The following is a 22174-nucleotide window of genomic DNA, read 5'->3' on the forward strand; positions in this document are numbered from 1 at the left end:
GAGCGCTCTCATCACTAAATACCTCTAAACACTCAATAATGATAGAGTTGCAGAATAAAATCATTGATGCTCCCAAAAGGACTTTGAAATAGTCTTTTGCTGGGTCCCTAGTCATTTTGGTATACCGGGTAATGAGGAAGCAGACCTTGCAGCCAGTTCTGCTGGTGACAAAGAAGTCGGACTGCATAACATTCCATATAAATACTGTCACAGCCTTTTAAGGCATTGCATAAGAGAGAAGTGGCAGCAAGAATGGGACCAAGAAGTAAATAACAAGCTGCATACTGTAAAGCCACTGCTTAGTGAGTGGGAGAGTGCACGACACCGTGAGCGCTTTTATGAGGTTGTCCTGTGTCGGCTAAGAATAGAGCATACGCACCTCACCCATGGCCATCTTTTGCGCAGGGAGGAAGCCCCAGAGTGTGAGCACTGCAATAATCCTTTAACTGTCGCGCACATATTATTAGAATGCCCTGCCTACGACCTAGACCGACGGAAACACTTTTCTCAGCTATATAAAGAGGATACGCCTTTAAACCTCTCTAGTTTGCTTCGCAACGAACCGTTAGTTCCATATCACTGCGTTTTTAGCTTCTTTAAAGCTATCGGCTTTTTACACCGACTATGATTTTACACCCCAACTTCATGCTGATAACTACTTACAAGTCATACACATAGTTTTAACCTATCATGAACTACTAAAGTTCTATCCTCTTCGAAACCCTATCTGCAATAGTGTATGTACCTGGCGCATCATAGCCTAAGATGCTTTTGCTCCATAAAATCCCAACCAACCAACCAACCCTTTTTTAGGCAAAATGCCGAACAGTACATTGCAAGTATATAGCGCATAGCATATCGAGATCAGCACGAGCAAAATGCACATAATATGTGCAATAATTTGACATATTATGGCCTTTTTTTGTTAAAAATCGTCATGATTTGTGCTATAAGACTTCATATTACTTATTTACTGCACTCTTGGTAAGCAACAATCAAAATATTGCGTTAGACGTACGATATGCCATACATTGTTCGATGCACATTAAGCGTAATTTGCATTTATAATAGCAAACCAAGTCGCTGGTTTCTTTATCACAAATGTATATTTTTCTGAAGCAAACAAGCCAATGCAAAAAACAAGGGAACGGCGGGCGCGCCATCATCTTTTTCTTGTTATATATACGTCACGTATAAATGTTCTGTCAGAATAACAATTTAACAGGCAAGAAAGCATACAAACAAAGAAGCGCAAACTAAAAGCCGTAGGTAAGGGACTATTTTCCTGCGTCTGAATTTGTTGAGCCGATAACGACACGCTTGAGAAGGATAACGAAAATTTGGATGTTGCGCTTTCGGCTCTGGCTGATCGAACCATCCCTTCCTAGCGTCCGCTGCGCTCTGATTTCGTGTAGAGTGAAACGAAGTACAGAACACGAACAAAAGACGCTTCCAATGTGGCTGTGAAAGTACCCAATATGCTCCGTTTACTGCTAAGCTGACAGGGCGGTGAAAGTTACGTGCTGATTCGAGCAGTCAACCGTCGGTCTTGCACCACGTGATCACGCTTTTTACGCATGCCTTCGGACGAAGAGAGAGACGTCAGACAATAACAAGCAAGCGATGGATTTTAGTGGCGAACACGCAGCTTCCACCGAGGCTTAGCGAAAAAGAAATTAAACCGCAAAAATAAACAAGGACAACCAAATACGAGAAACACTGATCATTATTTTATTCTATCAACACATCGATAGAAGCGAACACCAATTGTTTTGATGTATTCATGAAACTCTTCACTCCACACAAGTGGTCTTTCATAAAGTGCACGTACACTCTATCGGCAATCAAGGCAGAAGGAGAAAGGGAGGGGGGGGGGGAGCAAATTCAGATATTGGTTCGCGGGGGGGGGGGGGGGGGCGGGGGGGGGAGTGCGATAATCTTAGAAGCGGAGGGAGTGAGAATGACAGAAAGTCGTGGCGGACTGCATCCAGAGATTCGACTCACATGTTGCTGCCTAAACCAAAAAGAGCTCAAAGCGACGGCTAACATTCTTCTCTAAAGATAGATGACAGAAGTTTGAAATAATCCGTGAGGTGTGGCTGGTCTACATCGTCGAAGACATCTGTCCACTTCCTTTTTAATATCAGCGCGACTTTGTCACTCGATTGCCTTCGTTGAATTCACGTCATTTTGTGTCCTTTCTTCGTTTTACAAGTTTGTAAGCAGCGCGGCAAGACAAGGACAAGAAGTAGAGAACACACGGGACGAGGCGCTGTCCTGTGTGTTCTCTCCTTCTTGTGTTCTGTCCTCCTTGTCCATATATTTACGCGTTGATGGTCACCATGAATTCTAACGGGCCCAACTGTCATTCTGACCAGGTTAAGTAATCCAGAGTGCTCCCACATTTCTCATGCAAATGTAAAAAAAAAAATAAGAACATCGAAGAGGCTTTTTGTTTTGTGTGGAAGCGTGAGAAGCGACCAATCCTGTCCCCCACCACCTTAAGACCGCCACTTAATCAAGGCATTTTTCAGTGACTTTGAAAATGCTTAATATACTTACTTGCCACTAGACATTTACAGAGACACTTTGAAAGGGCATACCTCATGTAATAATTCTTCAATGACACCCCTCGACGAAACCGTGTTTAACTATATTGTACACTTTTATTTAAAGTCAAATGTTTTTATTATGCTGACCAAACCGTTTTCCCGAATTCTTTTAAACTGGGCTTGACTGAAATGTATGTTATAAAAATCTATAAAATTCGCATTTTTACGAATTGAAGATCATTGTAGCCCAAATATTACGCTATTAGTTGTGGCAGATTATATAAGACGTTCTTGCGTGCAGTCTTAGCACCCAGCTATTATGCATAATGCAATATGTTGGCAAATAAATTACTGTTCGTATAAAAGTTTGCTATAAATGGAGTATGGAATTTTTTTTTTTTTTACGGCTGGAAACAAAATTAATTTCGAAGAAACCTGAAAAGAAAACTTGTAAAACAACCAATAATTCCAGTAAAATTAGTTTTATTAATTTTTCCTGTTCTATAATGTAAATCCAGCGAACAAATTGCCTATTTTTATTTAGCCTTGCGAAATACTCAGCTAGCACATGACGATTCCTGCTTGTCAAATATAACTGCATTCAGTAGTAAGCTCTTCAACAACAAAGGAAGGCCACAAAATGATGTGAATTCAGCAAATACAATGAAGAGACGAAGTGTTTTGATAACGCAAATATTTAAAATGGGCAAAGCTGGAGGAGAATGACCATAGTGATCCCTGAAGAAGGGGAAAAAGAGGAACAAGGGTCAAATACAACCCTCTAAACACAACTAGGTGACTGGTGAGCGACCGACAAAATCCGCCTGGTCCTAGTATCGAACCTGCAGGGACCTCTTCATTTCCAGCGGACCGCTCTGTATCAGTGACTAGGACACAATACCATCATGGCGAGCAGTGGGACAAGTCACCTTATCTTCTTCTCCTACTAGTTTATGTACATGCCCCTCGTGCCGGTATATCCCGATACACCCCCCTTTCTTTACCGAGAGAGCGGGAATGTCAGACTTGCGGACTCAGGGAATCTGCTTAAAGTTTCTGGCATATCCCAGATGACGGGGCGGTTGCCTCAACCGTGCTGAGGTGCGAACAGGGATACCGGTGCGCCGTTGCTGTCGCGGCGTCGCATGACGTTCAGTGGCACACAGGTTTGCGGGTGCTGCTGCTACAGTATTCTCTGCACTGTGGTGCGTTGCCGCAGGTGAAGTGGGTACTTCAGTGCTCTGGCTACTAGCTGCGTGACCTTCTAGAATGTCAGGAGCATCGAAGGTCTCGGAAGTTGTGAGCAGATGCTGCCGATTTCTTCTGAACTCGCGCTCGTCTTGAGTGATCATCTTGTACGATCTCGGCGCGACAGAGTTCTTGACCTGAGCTTTAGCAGTCCAACCGTCGTCGTGTCGCACGCGGACAACATCTCCAGGTTGCAGGCCTGGCAGCAGTTTGCCCTTGTCTTCCTTTTGTTTGTGTTTCACGACGCTTTTGTTGAGTCTAGTTGTGAAATCGGGTTTTCTTGAATGAATCCGGCGACCCATCAATAGCTCACTAGGCGACTTTCCTCCTTCCAATGGCGAGGACCTCTAATTTAGCAAACCTAAGTAAAAGTCTTCGTTTACATGGTTTGTTTTCTTTATAAGTCGCTTCACGACTTGCACTCCCTTTTCGGCCAGGCCGTTCGACTGTGGGAATACTGGACTTGAGGTCACGTGCTTAAACTCATACTTGCAGGCGAACACTCTGAATTCTCGTGACACAAATTGTGGCCCGTTGTCTGAATTGACTTCCATAGGTATTCCGTTTCTTGCGAATATACTTGAAAGCTTGCTGACCACGGTGCTTGCCGTTGTGTCCGGTAGATGTTCAACCTCTGGGAAGTTAGAGTATGCGTCGTAAACCACAAGGCAGGATTTTCCGGCATACTGGCAGAGATCTACTCCCACACGTTCCCATGGCTGACTGGGTGTCGGTCGCATCATAAGAGGCTCGCTGGGCTGACGATACGCAAAACATTTGCATGTCTCGCAGCGACCGATCATTTCGTTAATCTCTGTCGCCATTCCGGGCCAGAACATCAATGTGCTTGCCTTTTCTTTACATTTGGCTATGCCAAGGTGTGCCTCATGCACTGTTACCAGCATTTCTTTGCGCAGAGAATTGGGGATAGTCACCTTTGAACCTTTGAGGAGTACTCCATTTATGATGGTCAGTTCTGAAGCAAAAGATTTGAAAGGTCCCTCAATTTTCTCATGTGCCTCTAGCGCGCAATTCGCAGCGCACAGCGTGCTTGCGCGCGCAGCGTGCTTGCGCAATTCGGTGTAAATCCTGGTCTTCCCGAGTTGCAGAAACCAAACGAGTCAGTGTGTGCTGGCTCACCAGAATTGACAAAACTGAGATGGCATGCTCTTCAACGTCGTCATCTTCATTCTGGTCAAATACGGGTCTTGCTAATGGCGCTCTAGAAAGTGTGTCCGCCAGGAGCAGTTCTTTGCCAGGGACGAACTGGAACTCGAATTCGTACTTCATGAGACGGATGAAGAATCGCTGAAGCCTTGGCGGCATGTCTCCTAGGTTTTTCTTCGAGATTGATATCAGTGGCTTGTGATCCGTTTCCACGATCACGTTTCTACCATAGATGAAATCATGGAATCTTTCGCGGCCGTAGACGTTTCCAAGCGCTTCTTTCTCGATCTGTGAGCACCTTGTCTCAGTGTCAGTCAGCACTCTTGAGGCATAAGCGACTGGACGCCAGTCGCTTCCATGCTGTTGGAATAACGCTGCACCCAAGCCGTACCTGGAGGCATCTGTGGACACTTTTGTTGCAAGGGACGGATCAAAGAAAGCAAGCACTGGCGCTGCTGGGAGAGACGCTTTTATGTCTTGCCATTCCTTTTCATGAGCTTGGGTCCACTCGAAGAGTGATACATCTTTTAGGAGCTCTTGTAACTTTTCGGTCTTGTCCGAAAGTCGTGGCAAGTACTTGCCGAAGTAGGTGACGACACCCATCATCCGTTGGACTCCTTTCTTGGCCCTCGGAGCAGGCATCCCTAGGACGCTTTGTACCAGGTGAGGGTCAGGTTGTATGCCATCTTTGGTAACCCTGTCGCCCAGAAAGGTGACTTCTGTAACGCAGAAGAGGCATTTTTTTGCATTTAATGTCAGGTCCCCGTATTGTGCCGCTTGCAGAGCTCATTGGAGTCGTGCATCGTGTTCCTCACGTGTGGCACCCCAGATGAGGACATCGTCGATGTAAACTCGAACGCCCGGTAGGCCATCGAAGATCTGTGACATTGTCTTCTGAAAGACCTCCGGTGCAGACGAAATTCCGAACGGAAGACGCTTGAAACGGTAACGTCCAAACGGAGTGCTGAACGTGCAGATGCCTGACGTTTCTTCATCCAGGGGGATCTGGTGGAAACCCGCGTTGGCATCTAACCTGGAGAAAAATTGCGCGCCAGCCAGCTCCGCTTCGATGTCCTCTCTTCTCGGCATTTCGTAATGCTCGCGCTTCAGGCTTTCATTGACGAATCTGGGATCCATGCACGCTCGTAGTTTGTTGTCTTTCTTGCGAGCCACGACGAGCGGGCTGACCCAGTCTGACGGTTCCTCCATTTTGACTATTATTCAGGCCGTCTCCATTCTAGACAGCTCCTGTTTGAGAGGTTCTTTCAAAAGCTGTGGTACCCGACGGGCTGCTTGAATGACTGGCTTGACTTCGTCTTTTAGAACCATTTTATACTCTTTCTTGGTGCATCCGAGGCCATCAAATAGTCTTGGAAAGGTTTGTGCGATCTTATTTGAATGGTCATTGGCACCTGTCACGGTGTTGACATGGTTGGTTAGCCCAAATGACTCACATGCTCTGAGTCCGAGAAGTGCCTGGCTAGCTTTCTTAACGATGAAGAAGTCTAGGTTTGCTTCTGTTCCATTAACCTTGACCCGCAGTTCTGCAATTCCAATGTGCCCGATGATACCTCCGCTGTAGTTGCGAAGAACCGCCCTCGACGGTTTCGGCGCACTTGCTCCCCTTAGTTTCTGGAAAGTCGATAACGGTAGCAGGTTCGCTTGTGAACCAGTGTCTGCCTTCAGTTGAACTTCTCTGCCAGAAACGATCGCTGGTATGATCCAGTCAGCACAGCCATTTCCGATCTCCAAAACTAAAAAAATCGTCTTGGTTACTCACTTTGTCGACTGCGGTCTTAGATTTGCAGCAAGCCGAGAAGTGATTCTTTTTTCGGCATACGTGACATGCTCTGCCGTATGCGGGACATTTCCGGGGCTCGTGGTGCGTGTTGCACCTTCCACATTGCTTGGTCTTGGAGCGGGCTTGTCCTTTCTGCTTGGCTATAGGAGCCACGCTCTTCTCTGTGTTGTCCCAAGTCCTTTGCCTTTCCTTGGCTACTTCAACCGCCTGGCAGAGTGTGATTGTCTTCTCCAAGGTCAGGTTATCTTCGCGAAGAAGCTTTTCGCGTACTCGCGTATCGGTGACGCCACAGACAATCTGGTCGCGATTCATAGAATCGGACAACTGCTCAAAATTGCATGTTTGAGCTTTTAGCTTTACGTCTCGAAAAAATGATTCGAACGACCCGCCTTCTGCTTGCATCCGAGTCCTGAATTTGTAGCGTTCGTAAGTTTCATTGCATCTTGGAGTGCAATATTCTTCGAACTTTGTCACCAGGACGCTGTAGCTGGTTCTTTCTTCGTCTGTCAGTCCAAAGGTGTTGAAGATTTCGATGGCTTCGGCACCCGCGACGTGGAGGAATATTGCCGCCTTCTGCTTGTCGTTGCGTGCCTTAGCCGGCTCGGTGGCGGCCAGGTATAGCTCCAGGCGCTGCTTAAATTTGCGCCAGTTGTTGGCTACGTTTCCGGAGAGCAGCAAATCATCAGGCGGGCGAAGTCCCTCCATGACCAGACTAAAGACACTTCTGACACCATGTATCAGTGACTAGGACACAATGCCATCATGGCGAGCAGTGGAACAAGTCACTTTATCTTCTTCTCCTACTAGTCTATGTACATGCCCCTCGTGCCGGTATATCCCGATACACGCTCTACCGACTGACCTCACCAGGAGTTAGACGCTAGTAGAGCAAACAGTAGAGCGCTTCACTAGAAATGGGGATGTTCCTGGTTCGATACCAGGACCACGCGGATTTCCTCGATCGCTCACGAGTAACCTAAGTAACCTAGCTGTGTTTGGAGTTTTGTGTTTGTCCTTTGTCCCCCTTGTTCCCCTTCTCCATGGATTATTATCGTCATTCTTGTCCAGCTCGCCTGCACCTTTGCGATAATTGCATTATCATTATAACCTTAAAAATGCAGGCCGTTCACCCTTGTTGGTGTTAGACTGTAGCCAGCTGATAAAAACCGTTTGCTCTACTCGTGTATAACTCCTGGTTAGCTCAGCTGGTAGAGCCCTCCACTGGAAATGGAGAGGTCCCTGGTTCGATACCAGGGCCAGGCGGATTTTTTTCGGTGCCTCTCATGCCACCCAGCTCTGTTTGGGAATTTGTGTTTGTCCTTTGTCTCTCTCGTTCTTCTTCTCCAAAGATTACTATCGTCAAAAGTATTTGTTTAAAGTTAAAATTGGTGTTGTCATGTTCCGAGAAAACAAAAAGAAAACGGAAGGAAAACAAAGTTTAAGAATCTGGCTAAAGATATTGTTGCCTTGGTGCGTGATGAAAATAGGAAAAAAAAAAAACCTTGATGTTAAGGAGTCGTATGCTCTTGCCTTTTTTGTAGCCTTTTTTGAAGTCTACACTTGTGGACGTCAGGTTAATGTGTAATAGGCCATGGTTTCTAGGCTATAAGGATTAGGAGAAAACTTAACATAAATAAACGGGCAGGAAATACTGCGTTTGAGATACATCTTATCTTAGATTTTAGATACGTCACCTTAGTTACGTCCTTAAAGGAATCAGCCACTGATAATAGGATACGCTTTAAGCCTTAGACTCACTCACGGCACAGTTAGCTCTGGAGGTATCCAACGATATCGCTCGCCGCCGCAGCTGTAGGAAGCGTAGAAATTCTAGCGTTGCTTCTTGCGAATTGTGTAGAAGTTTCGGTGTTCTCCCTTTGACCGCAATATCGACAGTATATGGAAAGCAGAAGGATTATGTTATCTGTATGCTGCAGCTGCGAAGAGCTCAATATATATATATATATATTTTTTTTTTGTGAAGGTATTCCTTTATACAGGCGACACGCACTCCTCAGTGGCGTTGCACACGGCGTAAACGTTAAAGGCGAAAACGCCACGTGGCGACAAAGGGAAGTAAAAGTGCCTGTCACAAATTTCCTGCCATAAAATGTTGACTGATATTTTAGCCACTAGGTGGCACTGAATTTTTTAATGGGTCTAGCGTGCTTGTACTGGGCGAGTGGCGTGCTGCCGGAAACAAACTCAGCGTGCACGCGCTTATCGCAGGCTTTGGCGCCGGGAGGGGGTGAAGCCTGCTCTTTGTTGACCTTTGGTCGCCCGTTCCCTCGGCGCTCGGTCACACCCTGGTTGTTCGGATGAAGCGCATTACCCCTTCTATGTGCAATCCAGCTTGGTTTGCGCGAGACTTGATATCTTTGTGGTGGCTTCCGACGTGATTTCTTAGTCGTCGTACCCGGACAGTTGAGTGGCTGCCTTTAAAGGGATACTACAACCAAATGTCGGCGCTTATTTTATGGTCTATGTGTTCGAAGGAGCAGTATCACATCGAACACACCAATATCTTGTTAAAAGAGTCACGAAAAGGAAATTTAAAACGAATTAAATCATTAGCAAAAAGCACCTGGTGGATGTCGCTAACGCCTCGTTTGTAATGCCCGTCTAGGAACCTTGACAGCTAGTGACGGTGAGTGTGTCGCCTCCGGCCACGACGAGAGAAGAAGGGAAGGAGAAACTCCCGTCTTCCCGAGAATCCCTTTTGCGTGTTCCAGAAGTAGCTATTGTGCCCCTACAAGATTATAAAAGATTAACCCGTCACTCAAAATTCAAACAAAAGCAGCAGCTTTGGTGGCTAGAACGACTAGGCCATCCCCTCAACGTCATCCTCGACGTAGCTTTGCTCGTCCTGAGACGACCTACGCCACGATTACGTCGGATGTCACGTGCTCTAAGCTGGGCCTTCTCCAAGCGCTTGCTTGAGTGGGCCATTTATAATAAAAAATACAGCCACCAGGCTCAAAATACAAACGCGCGATTGTCATTTACGCAAATTGTGGATCATATTCAACCTATTTTTGAACACGACGGATATATTTCAAATTTTGTTAAAGTATCCCTTTAAGGTGTGTGATACGTGCCCATGCAGAGTTCGTGCTGAAAAGATATTCAATCCTAAATCTCGCCACATGCAACGGGAACGCAGACCCGTCCATGCGAGAGGGTCCACCTCAATTAGATCTCTTGGGCGAGCGCTTGATATCCGCTCCCCGCTCTAAGCTTTTCGCGTAAGGATGGGGAGGCTGAAACATACACCGGATCAAGCAGAGGCTCCTCTACGGCGTAAAAGCGCTCCTTGACAGAAAACGTCGTCGACGTGCAGGCGCCGACGGTCTTGCCCTGGTTGTTAGGGTGGAAAACCCCGTATTATCGCCGAAAAAGAATTTGTATTCATTCGCCTTGCAATGACATCAAAATATCGCACCGGCTGATGCCGTCCATCCCCTTTACGTCACGTAATCATCCCCGCAATTTTTTTCTTCACATAATAACGGTCGTAGAAAAGAGTCAAGAGTCAAGAAAAACAAGCAGCGTTCACTTGCTGAACTCGCAGTAGCGTCCGTGACACGTTTGTTGACGAATTGTTCGCTGCTTCAAAGAAACTCACTAAAACTCAGTCTAATCAGCTAAAACGTGCTAACTTCATGGCGTGTGTAAGGACTGGAGCAAGGAAGAGCATTCCGGCTGGTTCCCCGGTTTTGTGATGGTTGAGTTGAGAGCGAGCAACCGAAAAGACAGCGACAACAAAGTCACCGTAAAAGTGTTCGCTGTACACAAGGTGGCAAGTGATGCAAAAGGTTGCTTCGGCATACAACCATAAACATGGTTATTCCGGAACTCTAGCCCTTTCTACCGTTTTGGTTGTTGCGGACGGGACCATCGCCAACGTAAGAACGAGCCTATAGGCCAACGTAATGTTTACAAAGAAGCCCACACGAGGTGTGTGCAAATTCGCAGCTACCACTCAAGGTGTGCGCATTGCGCGTGCGCAGAAACCGCATCAAATAGAGTACCTGCGCGTGCGTCCTTCCAATGCGGAGAACAAGTTTTCTGCTTCTTTCTCAGGAGTGGCGCTGACGTCAGAACGACGCCGAACCGTGATTGGTTTCGATTGGAAGGATAGTGGGTAGACCTCAAGGTGGCTGGCATTGAGGTCTCCATTAGAGCCAATCAGAGCTCGACTTTCTGACGTCACCACAACCCCTGCAAAAGAAGCAGGTGAACTTGCGCCCCGCATAGCACCGCAGTGGCGAGACGTCAAGGACGCGTCTTGGTCAAGGCTACAATATACTCGGGGACTCTTGTCAGCGAAGGGAATTGCCTGGCACTTTTTCGCTCGCAAAATATTTTTGTGTTCGAAAATGAACGAGCGTTTGTGTTGATATATAATGGTTAGAAATAAAAGATCTGTTTTAGAAAAATAAACAATGATAGGTGCTTGAATAAAGTGATCAATTGCAGCTTTAGCAAAATGTTGGTGCGTGAGAAATTGTTTTTCGAAAACCACTTTCCATCGAGATTTTGAGGTGTCTCACTGAGAGTGGGGTATAGCTGAACAAAAATTACCGTCCTGAAACAGAGGTATATTTGATGGCAGTGTGTGGCACTGTATTCAACTTTGACTTAACTTTCGTGACAAGTAGCCAGTCGAAGGACTCTCAGTGCATACCTTCTTAAGCATAATTACCACACTTTACTTTTGGAGAGTATTCTCTGGCTACACTCAAAGAAAAAAGTGGAGAAAAAGGCAGTAACTACGCGTTTTCCACGTATTTATGGCACGCACCCAAGCTGATTCGAGAAGAAGGGAGGAACATAATGATTTCCTCCTTATCCGAACAGACGGGAAGGAACTTCCGCTTTCCCGCCCCATCTTCTTTCGGTTTCGTTTTTCGAGCACGTCTCGAGCGTTCCGTTGAATAAACGTCGTGGAGCTGATTGACCCCCAGCTGCAGCGAAGGTCAACTGCAATTCAATGTCCCAATCAAACACGTCGATCCTTCTGTTGCACTGAAGCTTTTATCACAATTTTTTTTCAAACGAACAAACGAACCCGTTAAAAGCAGCGAAGTTTCAGAACTGTGCAGCAGTGCTCGTACGCTGCGCTAAGATGGCCGCCTGTTTCCGCGCGTCGCACGTGTGGTTTCGGTGGATTCGACGACACTGTAATTCCAACGTTATGGCAACGTCGCGATCACGACCGCACATTTTGTCGCCGAGTGGCTGCGCGTCTTCTGCGCTACGTGCAGTTTTCTTTCCTGTTAGCGAGTGCCAAGTGACGATCAACATTGTTTTGTGTTTTAACGTGTCACCAACATCGCCCTGGCAATATTGTGCGTTGTGACGAAAATTCAAATCGTCGTCGCTTTTGCCATGTCTTTTGCGTACGCACTGGCGTAACAACATGTTGTTATCCCTGTGCAGATGGCATTCTGTTTTATGGTACAACAGATGGGCCTGCCAATAATCATATTGAAATATTGGTATGAACCGTAGATCCTATGGTACTGTGGCCATATGAACATACACTGCGCTGGCATCCACGATGTTGTGGTGCAGAGGCTGCTATTGTTATAAAGTCATCTCCAGCCCTTAAAAAGGTCCCCTTAAAAATATATTAACCTCTATGATCCTATATCGATATATCTCCCCCTGCGGTCCAAAACAGTAAGCGCGTTCATAACGCAGGCCATCGGCGATGCAGCAGACGCCTCCATCTTGTCCGCTCGTATGGGGTAATAAATATTTAGTGAAAGGTAGTAAAGCTCAGAAAAAGGCAGTAGCTGCTGTGGTTACTACGGTAGCTTTCTACTAGCTTTTGTTTAAAAGTGTAGCTTTGCTCTATTTGAAAAGTAGCGTCAAATGGTTCAGTGCACAGGCCCATGTCTCGAACGGCCCTTGGAGGCAAATGGCGGCGCAGCACTGAAATAAGCGCTCCTTGGAAGCGAATGGCGGTGCAGTACCCGCTCCTGGCACATGTTTTGCGCGTTTGCACAACAATAGTTAGAGGTACTTGAAACAGTGCATTTTATTACGTGACATTAGGCATATCGTCTATCGAATTAAATACAAAAGGCCAAAATAATTACGCGAAAGCCCCAAGCGATACTGTAATACTTATGTATGCAAACTCACGTGACGTAACAATGAGTGCCCACGATGCGAAAGTTTACAGTTATTTATGGCTATCCAAAATAGTGATAAAATATGGAATTTATGTTCTATATTGGTGAAAAGTTTAACCTGCTTAGATTTATCTTAGTATTTCAATTTATTAATGGATTATTTTCTTGCGTTATGGACATGATATTTATTTTGATTTAATTCAATTGTATATTCAACAGGCAATTTCTATCTGTGGAAAATGTTTAGCATGTTCAAAAATAAAATGCCGTAAAACCGAATTGACTTCGCAGATCATTTGTTTATTTTCCTAAACATGTTTATCGCTCGCGGATCATTTGGTTTTAGGCGAAATAGGGTACATAGCTATTTATTATACGGTGGTTTAGGTAACATTTATTTAGTTATATATATATATAGCGTATTTTGAATACTTTTCTGATGTGGTCCGTCACATCTAAAAATTTCCAACCACATTAAAATTCTCAACTATTTTATTTAAAAGTTTTGCCGCGAAATTTTTAAAAGTTCATTGAACGCATCTCTGCGTAATTACCTTCGGGAGGCAGAGTATTTGTTTCCCTTTTTTTATATTTGGGCACTTTACAGACAAGTCTGATGGTTCCACACACGGGGATGTTGCTGCATGCACGATGTGCATGAAGCCTGATGATGCAGGACTTTGTTGCATCAGCCACAATAAATCTCACTCTGTTGCGCAGGATAGATGTAAAGTAGAATGAAATTCATGAGTTATTGCCGTGTTTCTTAGCTATCGTGAGCCCCTTCCCGTCAATTATTCCTCAAAGCCGGCTGCTAAATAAGTTTCCGACTCGTCTTAAGTTTTTATATCCCCCAATACAACGTTTATAATTGTATATACCCATTCCATCTTTTTTGCCTTCGTTGAGCGTGACTCCCGTACAAGACATGGCTGACAGTTACTAGCGTTAGCAGCTTCACTCGGCGTCTAATTCGCATTTCAGTAAAACATGGCGCACCTGAGCGAAGTAATGCCGAAATATGCGGAGCGTCGCCATATGGCCAGGTTCAAGGCCAGCGGTGCTGCGCAGCGCTATTACTACGCCAGCCATCGGAAAATTTTCTTTTGCTTATATACTCATGGCATAAGGAATCTCCTTCTCGGTAGACATCTGTGCATGCCCGAGGAAGGCTTGTTGCGCCCTACGATCTGAAGGCTGCGCTAGAACCTCGGCATAGCGTACTCCTCCTCGGCAACTTGGTCATTTTTAATTGTTTGCATTTTTTTCTAATTTGAAGATGCGTTGGTTTTTTTTTTTCGTTCAAAACAATGTCTAATTTTTTTTTTCATATACAACAAATGTAAACGGGAAAATAGAACTGCGGGGTTGACGTGAATCAGTCAGCGTTTAATTATCTCACCTGCCATGTAAGGCCTATACCTGCGGAAGCGCCGCTGCATTTCTTCGCTGAGGCCAGAGTTGTCATCTTATATTGTTATTTCGGTACTCGAGGTAATGGGGGCACTGCAGCAGTAAAAATTCACCCAAGAGTAAAATTACAAAGAATGTCGTTTCGTTGCTCTGGCCCTTCATCGTTTCCGTCTTCACTGGCCGAACTGTCCAAACACTGACAGGACGCAGGATAAGCGACCATCACGTGCACGGCGTGGTGGCTCTTTCTTAGTTTGGAGTGCAGCGAAAGCTAGAGCCGCAAGATCGCAACTTTTGAAAGGTGCTGATCTTCTTTGGTAGCACGTGCAGCGAACGTAGCAACCGGAGTTACGAGCTTGATCTCGCAGTCTTCACTTCGGTCCACGGTAACCATGGAATAAAGAGCCAGGTCGACGGACTTACCGCGGAACTTCGTCCGAAATGACGTCAAGGCCGCGTGATACGCACATTTCTCTGGTACGCGGACCTGGTTCCCTTAATTTTTCCGCCGTGTGAATACAAAATTAATCGTCGGTTGCGGGATGGGACTCCAGACGGAAGGGTTTTCTCTTGGCATGGGGTTTACTTTCAGAACCGGTGCCGTACGTAGAAGTGGGTAAACCCTGTCTCACTTCTTTCATATATCCTAACAGTGTTTATTATTTTTCCGGAAATAACCATCGGTGTTTGTGCTGGCACACTTCGGTGATGATCATAATGATGATGATAATAATAATAATAATAATAATATTAATAATAATAATAAGAAGAAGAAGAAGAAGAAGAACAAAAATAATAGTAGTAATAATAGCACTTGTAGTTGTAGTAGGAGTACATATATTTCGCATATCTTAAATACAATAAAGTAACAGGTCTGTCGACGCCACTGGAGGATTGAAACACAGAACCCAGCAAGTGAAATGACACCAATAGCAAAGAAGTCCCAGGAACATACAATAAGCAAAAAAGTTAGACAGTAACGTGAGTCTACCCCGCTCCAAAAACCCGCAGACCCATGGGGTTATGAAACCGTGTGGGTCCCACAGAAATTGTGTGGGTGCTCGGGTCCCTATGGGTCCCCGCACAGTTTGTTTGGGTGTGCGGGTCCCCACAGAGTGTGTGGGTGTATAGGTCCCCATGGGTCCTCACACAGTCTGTGTGGGTCTACGGGAGCTGTGTGGGTCCTGCAGAGATCCTATAGGAGCTGTGTAGGACCAAAGTCCCGTGGGAGCCGTGTGGGTAACCCATAGGGTTTCATAACCCCATGCTCTGTGGGCAATCTCTGTGGGAACCTGTGGGGGAATGCATGCTTGACACAGTATTTCACTGCAGACCATTGCCAAGAACCGGCTGGTTCTATTTTTATTTACCGATTGGCTCTTCATTTCTCTTGCTTTCGCCGGTCGTTCATTTTTTCTCCCAGTATGTGGTTTACTTTTGCTGTCCTCGACATTACAGCAATGACATCTGCATGGTGCTTTTGGCCACGGAGCTTCATCATTAGGCATTCTGAAAAATATGCAATGACAAAATATTTAAAGGAGCGCAATTTGTAGACGTAAGGCTTGAACTAATGTTCATTAAAATCACATGCCACATCACTTTCATGAACAGTTTCATTTGGAATAGCCTTTAATAATGACGCACTTGAAGAATGCAATTTCAACATGCCCTATAAAATCAATAATTAAAAAGTTAATTAACAAATCTGGGTTAATTGGTCAACATATTGTGACGGTTATCCCCTTATCTATGTCCGCCGAGCCCCACAAATCTCTCGCCCTCTTTTTTTAAATTATGTTCAAACTAAAATGGTACATTCTGTATGATGCTGAACCCGATTATATCGAACTTTGTATGAAACTTTGTGAACAGACTAGTAGCTGCTATAAAAATGCATAGCGAAAAATGCGGTTACGTCGAAGGAAAATTGCAGCGTCTTCCGATAGATAGAACTGCCAAGAGCGCCGTTTAGCTTTGCAAGCTGGCTTTCCCCCAGCACGGGAACGCATTTGGGGAAAGCCAGCTTGCAGGGAAAGCTTGCCTTTTTTTGGGGGGGGGGGGGAAGAGGGGGGGGGGGGGGGGGGCAACCGCGTCGGCCCCCCGGAAGTGGGGAGAGGATGATCCGGTGAGATCTTGAAAAACGAAGAAGCGGCCACTGAATAGCCATGTGGAGTGTCCCTTATGACGTACAGACGCTCCTTCGAGAGTAAACAACTTTTCTAAATATGTCGTGTTTGTTTGTTGTCAGATTCATTCAAACTTTCATGTAGAATTACCCGCTATATCGAACTGGTAGACAGTCTTTTGCGAGTTCGACATAAGTGGGTTTGACTCTATAGCAATTCGTAATCATCGCCATTTGAAAGCTTTTTATGTCCAGTTCCTGGTTTTGACAAATATTGGGCTTATGAAAGATACCGTCACAATGTCACCGTTTTCCACCATCAAAAACCCTAGAAAAAAGTGCTGGTTATACCCTTAATGTAATTTTTTTACACTTATGCCTGACTGCACGGGCCGCTAGCAAACGCCAAGCAGGCCGCGTGTTTGAGACACAACATATGGTGCCCCTCTCCTATCTAATGTTTGAGCAAGCCAAGATAAAACCATTAAAAAAGAAGTACAATGCTGATGCAGAATTCAGTTTAGAGAAAGTGATTAAGAGTGTTCAAACATCCTACCAGTCATTGAGAGTACTAATATACATCACATATTACAACCCTGCTTTTATTTGCCACTGCATGACAAGTACTTTGAGCTACTGTAATTTTAAACAATACCTACTGGGAGTTAACAATGTTCCATGGGCACATTGAAGTGACCAGATAAATGGGCATATTTCGCTGATATATTACAAGAGAATGCCTGAAAGCGGTGGTTTTAATATTTCAAAGATAAGGACATAAACCCCCTTGCGTCAAAAAGAAGGAAGAAGAGAATTGTTGCAAATTGCAACAATTCTCTCCACGAAAAAAAAATTTCGTAGAGCTTTTTTTTTTTTCTTTTTTTTTGTGAAGCCATCAGTTTATTCAGGGTCACTATAGCATGTACTGCAACTGCAAATGATTGTAATAAAAAGGAAATGCCCTACGCATTGCTTACTTCATATAGCCGAAATAAAGGCCAGTGGCACAAAAAAAAAATATAAATCTGGTGTTGGCACGCAAAAAATAAAAAAATATGGCTTTTGTGTTTTACCGAGGTTACCTATCTTCCTATAATTTTACTGGAAGCTTCCACCATTATGTCACAGCTGTGTGCTCAATCCTATCAGTTTTATGCGGTCCATCCAAAGATCACCGAAACATTGTGAACTCCCAGTATAATACCAACTAGCTGCCGAGATACTGCCTTGATTGAGAAGATTTTTCAAATAACTGCTTAGGTTACGCTTACGTGAGATAGTTTGCACTCGCCTCTTAGGAATGCCACTTTCTTGGGTGTCAGAGGCAGCCTGCTGTCCTTGTTAAGACTGACATTCGACGCCATTTCGGCCACAGTCCTCTGCAGGACACTGGACCCCCACAGAGCAATGGCCAGGTTCTTCACAGCAACGCTTGACCTTATGTCCTGGTTCACTTGTTGTCACCCCAGGCTTTCCACGTCACCTTGACATCAACCGTCGTAGAAATGCATCTATAAAAAATTAGAATAGGAAGCGAAACCGGTGTATTCGGTGGTGAGATCCTCCTTTCATGAAATGCTGCTTCGTGCATATTGATTAAAGCAAGTTTCGTTAGTTTAACTCCTTTTTTAGTTGAATCATTTTCAAAAATCCTGCGAAGCTCCCATGCAACACTACTACGGTGCTCGAGCTATCAAGTTCTTTTATTACGTTCCCTGATTCTGCCGCTGTCAACTGCAAGGGGTACTGGGTGGCAAGCCCTCTTGTAGTGTCGGCTGCTGGCGAAGATTATTTGGCCGGCTCAAAAAAACCTGACAGTGCGATCACTGGCTGGCCTTGTGATTTCGCTCTTCCCTTTCCAGCCCCCTTTGCCTCCTTAGATGGTGTTTCATGAATCCCCCCCCGCCCCCCCCCCCCGAACTTTTCGGTCGGCGTAATGGACAGAGAACATGAGAAGATGCGCCCACTGATTTGAGTTGCCGGTGCAAGGCGCGCCACTTTTTTACCTGTGTGCGGGGTTATCATGCAACCTCGAGCGTGGCTGGGACTATAAAACTAACGCTTCAAAAGAAAAGAAGCCACTTTATGCTCCAAGAGTGCTGAGTTTCATTCCCATGTACCTGGTGAACATAGGAAGAATAGACCATTTTCAAAAACCTAAGCAAGCAACATTGACAGTCGCCATTTGTTGGACACGAAAGCTGTGATTGGATCGAAGACCATGTGAAATGCTGACGTTGCACTCATGTCTATCCACGCCAATCACTGACACGGCGCTTGTTTCCAAAGCGTACTCGGAATCCGCGTTTAAGAAATGGCGGCCTTGGATATGCACACACTTCTGAAAAGGGTTTATTGTATGGGCCAAAGGTAATTAATGGGGAATACGATGCTCCAAGTCTTTCCGCCTAATGCACTCAAAATGTTGAGCAGAATGTTAGAGATGCAGGTTTAAACTTTCTACAAAGAGATGTCGCCTTAGATATGTTTTTCAAGACACTAAAACTTGGGTCTTACACCACTGCTGAAGTGATGCAACACCAAAAAACAATAATTTGTGGCGATGGTGCTGAAAGAGAGATCTTATTTGAGCAACATTTATCGAGATCTAGATGGTCAATGACAAATTGTCAAGGCCTTTTCATCTTGAAGACATTGTGCAAGCATAGAAATGCCTTCTTTCCAGAGGTATCTCTTATAAAGCAAAAACTTACCAAATCAACTTACCATTTCACATTCTAGGAAGTTTAGCAGCTGATATGGCTCCACCTCAGCGGGCTCTTTAGCAGCTGCCTCAGCGGATGCAGGTCCGACTGTACCAGCTGCTCCATCTAAGGTTGCAGGTATTGCAGCTGCACCACCGAAGGCTGCATCTGTGTTGCACATGCTCTGCATCACAGGAGCTGGTGCTGCTGCCACTTATTTTGTGAAAAATATAAAAAAATATATGACATGAGTCAGAACAATGTGCAGGACTGCCACATGATGTGTGTAATGCTACAATAAAAGCTGAGAGTGGGAGTGGGGTCAACCAACCACGCACCAGCTTGGAGCAATGCGGCTGCACTCCTGCCCCTGTGTATACATGGAGAGCAGTGCCACATAACACAAGGCTGATTGCAGTTTGGTCCAGCCCATACGCAGCTTCTATGACACTGTCAGCCAAAAACTTAATAGGTATAGTAAGGGTCGTGGACATGACATTTATGATGCTTTAGCTTGTCAAAGAGAGTATGTTGAATGCATACCATGCTCCTGCAGTCATGTATTCGAGGTTAGGAAATAGCACGGAATATTTTTCATAAATATCTACTGCAAAGCTTCGCAACTCAGGAGTGTTCTGAAGAGTTTTACAGATTATAGCTTCTTGACTACACGGCTTGATAGACCGAGTAAAATGTTTTTGGGCATAAGTGAGGCAGAGATGTACAAGAATCGATGCAAAAAGTCCGCAGTACGTGGAGACCAGAGTTCGGAACAGGTGTGACAGCATTTGGCACGACAAATATGCCAATGTCATTATTTATTTTCGCAACATTAAAATGACTGAAAATGCGACCAGCTATGGGGTGTATTCACGCAAGTCTTGTGAGTGTTGAATTGTAGGTACAGCTCCTGGTTGTGTCCTTGTGCGATATATGACAAAATATTATAGATATTAATACTGGAAACTTCTCTGAAAACCAATGGGCACGGTGGCGAAGGACGTGAGAGGCACTGTTTACCACTCTTGCCGTTCGTTTGTGTTTGTGTGTTGTTACTTATGCCCGAGTCCCACTAGAGCGACAAACAGAAACAGACGACACCGACAAGCCTTCAACACATGCGGTATCCTCGCGATGGTATACCTTTGGCAGGCGTTTATAGTCGTTCGGTGCTCGTGAAGTGACCCCGGGTGATTGCAAGCCTGCCGAAGATACCCTCGCGTGCGTAATACTTGTATCCGAGTGTAGCCTCTTTTATTCTATGCACAAGCCTGTGAAATCGCGACAGAGACTCTGGTTTGAAGCTCGTCGCTGTCGTTTGTTTCTGTATTGTCGCTCTAGTGGGACTAGGGGCTAACAAGCGCACCAATGGGAAGGCTTTAGCCATTTTTGGGAACACTAAATAAAAAAATACAAAAAAATACAACACCCAGCAACACTGCATGCAAGTAGTGATGCACTTCTGTTGTCAACTCTGCATTCCGCTTTTGAATGAAATGTGCAATTTCCCTAGAGGCTTTCATTCCAGGCGAGTGGCATTAGAATTGCTGAAGGCCAGCCCCTAAACACAGTCTATGTTAGAACAATCCCAGCAGCAATAAGTTGCTATTGTATTGCCCAATATATAGAGCACCTTACCATAAACAGCCTTGGCAGTCTCCCATGAAGCCTGGACTTCAGCAGAGGAAACTGTCATCCTGTGTCATCCCAGGACACTCACATCGGGATGGTGAAAGTGAATGCCAACTTCTGCTTGGCAAGGGCTGCAGTAAGTATAAAGATGAAAACAGAGTACAATATACAATAAAAAATATTGTGGACCAACTTGAAAAAAGTGCACAAAAAAAAAAAAGACAAGGACAAAAGGACAGGAACACGTAGAACACAGACAGGTGCACACTAGCAACTCAATCCATTAAAATCAAAAGAAAGAAGAGAGCATCAGAGAAATCAAAAAGGCTGTGCTCGGAGAACTGAGCTTCAGGAACCGTGGCGCGAGGCAAAGATGTCAGGTAGATTGTTTTACAGAAGTTCTAGAATTAACAACATCCTTTCCATGTAGTAAAGTGGTGAGTTCATTCTAACTGAACACATTAAAAAATAGTACACAAAAAACAAGGAATAAAGGGTCGAGGAATACATACACTACATACAACTGCAGACTCCCAAGTCACATAAATTATAGCAAAAAAAAAAAAAAGAATGCAGAAGGAGTTTTAGCAAAAGTCTAAACAGGTCCAAGTGGAACGTGTTAATTCAACCATAGCCACAAGGCTAAAAACAATTTCCTTGTTAGCTCAAGTAACAGACGAATGTGCAGACACATTGATTGCCCATACTATGAATAATAAACGCCTAAAATAATCCTCTTTTATGTTTTTCATAGTATATGCTAATTATCCACGCTTTTTTCTAAGGATGACATACACGAGCAGTGTAAACAGTGGATAGATAGCTGACAGTCCATCGTGAATTTTAGATAGAAATTGAGCTGTTTTGATGTATTAGCCATCGATCTGTTACCTTAAACGACGAGAAAATTATGGTTTTAAAATCTGCACTTGCGAATGGGTAAATCAGCGCGTTCCACTTGGGCCTCTGCTCGAGCTCCTTCCGCATTCTTTATTTCCTTCTTTGTTTATGCGAGTTGAGTCTGCGCTTGCATGTGGTCTATGTGTTACCCTCCTTGTCTCCATGACTTTTTGTGAACTAATTTTCCAGGTGTTCAATTAGCCCCAGCTCATCCCCTTACTACCAAAAACAATTACAACCTACACCATTCACTAAAGGCAGTACCAAAGAGAAAAAAACAGGAATTGGGTGAGGTATGAACACTATATACTTATACTGAACAAAATATACCTCCCATAAATTGGCTCGACACAATTCAAAATAAGGACACGCTTGTAAACTACCCCAGAAGCGGTGTCAAAACGTTTTTCGCGGGCACCAATTTTTGCGATCGGGAGTGGCATGCTATGCATTAATCACCGTGGGGTGATTTTACCGCGGCACCA

General features: G+C 44.8%; 1 long non-coding RNA gene across 1 annotated transcript; it reads right to left on the reverse strand.

Annotated features, from left to right (window-relative positions):
* Nucleotides 1-17749: 17749 nt before the first annotated feature.
* Nucleotides 17750-20841, reverse strand: LOC120840864. Its single transcript, XR_006076589.1, has 3 exons — nucleotides 20796-20841; nucleotides 19180-19370; nucleotides 17750-17963 (listed from the first exon to the last, which is right to left on the reverse strand). It is a non-coding gene; the product is annotated as an uncharacterized LOC120840864 (long non-coding RNA).
* Nucleotides 20842-22174: the final 1333 nt, after the last annotated feature.

The sequence above is a fragment of the Ixodes scapularis genome, unplaced genomic scaffold (assembly GCF_016920785.2).
Source record: "Ixodes scapularis isolate PalLabHiFi unplaced genomic scaffold, ASM1692078v2 PGA_scaffold7__128_contigs__length_106722199, whole genome shotgun sequence".
NCBI lineage: Eukaryota > Metazoa > Arthropoda > Arachnida > Ixodida > Ixodidae > Ixodes > Ixodes scapularis.